A 4,562-nucleotide genomic window follows, 5' to 3' on the forward strand; every position below is an offset into this window, starting at 1 on the left:
CACTCATTGAAATGATTGCATCTTTCTTAGAATTAAAATTTATTCTACTTTTGAAGAAAATTATGAATATAAAAAGGTTGACAGTGGTTTATATAAATTAACATTGATTTTAAATGGAGACATGTTTCAGAGATGTTCCATAACCTTTAAAAATGATTAGCTTAATGACTTTTTAAATCTGTAAAATTGAAAAGAAGCTTAAAAAATTACTATTTGTCATGACTCAAAAGCTGTACCACTGGATGGGCAAAAGAGTATTGAGCCTAGCTGTCTGCATTATCTGTTGGATCCTGTCTCCCATATCAAATCATCTTTCTTCAAAGTATATGTACTACTTTTTATAGTTTACTCTTCTAAGAAGGTAATCAGTTGTACAAGAGTTACACAATGAGTTATCCCCTCATTCAGAGTTTTCTCATTTTCTGTGCCTGAAATTTAGAGCAGTGTTTACCAAGCCCCGAGTAGTTAAGTCTGTTATATTTTAAAGGACAAGGAGTCCCAAAATATTTTTTACATAGAGATATATATTTCATTACCTCCAGAAAAATGCTAAATAATTTACATCCTGGTAGACAATAGCCTTCCTCATTTGAAAATCTTACTTCTTTTCTTAAAAAAAAAAGAAAGGTTTTTTGGAAATTTTAGACTCACAGAAATTACAAAATGATCAGAGCTCCTGTGTGCCCCCATGGTAACATTTTCCTTAACCACAGTATATTATCATGCCCAAGAAATTGACCCTGGTACACTGGTGTTAAACTAAAGAACTTATTTTTAAGTCTTTATTTTTATTTTTCAGAAATGTTTTAGGTTCACAGCAAAACTGACTGAAAAGTACAGAGCTTCCATATACTTTCTGCCCTGACACTTGCACAGCTTCCTCCAATATCACCATCCCCCAACAGAGTGGTCCATTAATTATAATCAACGAACCTACATTGACACATCATTATTGTTCAAAGTTCATAGTTTGCATTAGAGTTTACTCACTGTTGTATCTTCTGTGGGTTTTGACAAATGAAAAATGACATGTAACCACCATCGTAGTATACAAAATAATTTCGCTGCCCTGAAGATCCTCTGTGTTCCGTTCGTCCCTCCCACCCTCCTAACCTCTGGCAGTTGTCTTTTTGTTGTCTCCGTAGTTTTGCCTTCTTCCAGAATATCACAGAGTTGGAATCATGAATCAGTAGAGAGCTTTATCAGTGGCTTCTTTCACTTAGTAACTTGCATTTAATTCCATGTCTTTGATGGCTTGATAGTTCATTAATTTTTAGCACTGAAAAATATTCTGTGGTCTGGATGTACCACAGTTTATACTCTCACCTACTAAGATATATCTTGATTGCTTCCAGGTTGGGTAATTATAAGTAGTATAAGTGTTGGTGTACAGGTTTTTATGTGGACATAACTTTTCAGTTCATTTGAGTTAATACCAAGGAGTGCAGTTGCTGGACCATCTAGTAAGAGTATGCTTAGGTTTCTGAGAAATTGCCAAACTGTCTTCCAGAATGGTGGTATTATTTTGCCTTTCTGCCAGCAATGACAAGAGTTGTTGTTACTCCACATCCCTGTCAGCATTTGTTGTTGTCAGTGATTTGGATTTTGCCCATGAAGGTAGTTTGTTGTATTTTATTTTAATTTGCAATTCCCTAGTACATATGAGGGCTTCCCTGGTAGCTCAGCTGGTAAATAATACACTTGCAAGCCAAGAGACCCCGGTTCAATTTCTGGGTCGGGAAGATCCCCTGGAGAAGGGATAGGCTACCCACTCCAGTATTCTTGGGCTACCCTAATGACTCAGATGGTAAAGAATCTGCCTGCAATGTGGGAGACCTGGGTTCAATCCCTGGGTTGGGAAGATCCCCGGGAGGAGGGCATGGCAACCCACTCCAGTATTACTGCCTAGAGAATCCCATGGACAGAGGAGCCTGGCTGGCTACAGCCCATGGGATCGCAAAGACTCAGACATGACTGAGTGACTAAGCACAGCACAGAACATATGATGTTAATTGTCTTTCTATCTGTATATCTTCTTTGGTGAGGTATCCATTACGATCTTTTGTCTATTTTTTTGAGTTCGTTTTCTTACTACTGAGTCTTAAGTGTTTTTTTAATATATTTTAGGTAATTGTCCTTTATCAGATGTGTCTTCTGCAACTATTTCTCCTATCTGTGGTTTGTCATTTTCTCTTGACATTATCTTTTGCAGAGCAGGAGTTTTTTAATTTTACTGAAGCCCAGCGTATCAGTTATTTCTTTCACGGATCATACTTTGTGTTGTTACCTAAAACGACATCACCATACCAAGGTCATTTAGGTTTTCTTGTATGTTATCCTCTAAGGGGGTTATAATTTTGCATTTTATATTTAGATCTATGATCCATTTTGATTTAATTTTTGTGAAGATCTTAATTTTTGTGTAAGATCTGGGTTTAGATTCTTTTTTTTTTTTTTGCTTGTTGAGGTCCACTTGTTCACTGTTTGTTGAAAGACTAGCTTTAATTGAATTACCTTCTCTTCTTTGTTGAAAATCAATTGACTAATTATGTGGGTATATATGTAGGCTCTCTCTTCTGTTCCATTGATTTATTTGTTTCTTCTTTTACCCATGCCACACTGTTGATTACTGTAGCTTAAATTAAGTCTTGGAGTTGGCTAATCTTGCATTTGCTAGAGGCATGAGCTACCTAGGTTTAGTAATATTTTGGGGTGTTTATTGAGGTGATCCTAATAAGGTTTTTCTTCTTCAAAGAATTTATTTGTATAAGAAAATTACTTTTTCTCATCTTCAGTTCGATAGTTGAATATTGAAAAATGAAGGCAGGTTTAATGTATTTCATTTTTTCACTTAGTCTATGTAGTGCTTTGAAATGTCATTAATTAACTATTAATTATAAAATGTATTAGTACTGAGATTAATAATGCCAAAATGTTTAAATACAGTCTTCTCCCATAAGAACTGTTCAGTAGTAACTTTCTGCTGTAACATCTATCATTGTTCAGATAGTCACCTTTTTTTCTCTCCTTAGGTATAAAGATTCTTCCTACTCTAAAAATATACTAAAGTATGCAGTAAAGAGGCTTTTGAGTTCCTCTTCACTTTCTGCCATAAGGGTGGTGTCATCTGCATATCTGAGGTTACTGATATTTCTCCCGGCAATCTTGATTCCAGCTTGTGTTTCTTCCAGTCCAGTGTTTCTCATGATGTACTCTGCATATAAGTTAAATAAACAGGGTGACAATATACAGCCTTGATGAACTCCTTTTCCTATTTGGAACCAGTCTGTTGTTCCATGTCCAGTTCTAACTGTTGCTTCCTGACCTGCATACAGATTTCTCAAGAGGCAGATCAGGTGGTCTGGTAGTCCCATCTCTTTCAGAAATTTCCACAGTTTGTTGTGATCCACACAGTCAAAAGCTTTGGCATAGTCAATTCACGGTTCACATATTGCTGAAGCCTGGCTTGGAGAATTTTGAGCATTACTTTACTAGCGTGTGAGATGAGTGCAATTGTGTGGTAGTTTAAGCATTCTTTGGCATTGCCTTTCTTTGGGATTGGAATGAATCCCTTTGAAAATGACCTTTTCAGTCCTGTGGCCACTGCTGAGTTTTCCAAACTTGCTGGCATATTGAGTGCAGCACTTTCACAGCATCATCTTTCAGGATTTGGAATAGTTCAACTGGAATTCCATCACCTCCACTAGTTTTGTTCATAGTGATGCTTTCTAAGGCCCACTTGACTTCACATTCCAGGATGTCTGGCTCTAGGTCAGTGATCACACCATTGTGATTATCTGGGTCGTGAAGATCTTTTATGTACAGTTCTTCTGTGTATTCTTGCCATCTCTTCTTAATATCTTCTGCATCTGTTAGGTCCATACCATTTCTGTCCTTTATCGAGCTCATCTTTGCATGAAATGTTCCTTTGGTATCTCTGATTTTCTTGAAGAGATCCCTAGTCTTTCCCATTCTGTTGTTTTCCTCTATTTCTTTGCATTGATTGCTGAAGAAGGCTTTCCTATCTCTTCTTGCTATTCTTTGGAACTCTGCATTCAGATGTTTATATCTTTCCTTTTCTCCTTTGCTTTTCGCTTCTCTTCTTTTCACAGCTATTTGTAAGGCCTCCCCAGACAGCCATTTTGCTTTTTTGCATTTCTTTTCTATGAGAATTGTCTTGATCCCTGTCTCCTGTACAGTGTCACAAACCTCATTCCATAGTTCATCAGGCACTCTATCAGATCTAGGCCCTTAAATCTATTTCTCACTTCCACTGTATAGTCATAAGGGATTTGATTTAGGTCATACCTGAAGTGAAAGTGGAGAGTGAAAAAGTTGGCTTAAAGCTCAACATTCAGAAAACGAAGATCATGGCATCCGGTCCCACCACTTCATGGGAAATAGATGGGGAAACAGTGGAAACAGTGTCAGACTTTATTTTTCTGGGCTCCAAAATCACTACAGATGGTGGCTGCAGCCATGAAATTAAAAGACGCTTACTCCTTGGAAGGAATATTATGACCAACCTAGATAGCATATTCAAAAGCAGAGACATTACTTTG

Source organism: Bos indicus x Bos taurus, chromosome 6 (assembly GCF_003369695.1).
Source record: "Bos indicus x Bos taurus breed Angus x Brahman F1 hybrid chromosome 6, Bos_hybrid_MaternalHap_v2.0, whole genome shotgun sequence".
Taxonomy (NCBI): Eukaryota; Metazoa; Chordata; class Mammalia; order Artiodactyla; family Bovidae; genus Bos; species Bos indicus x Bos taurus.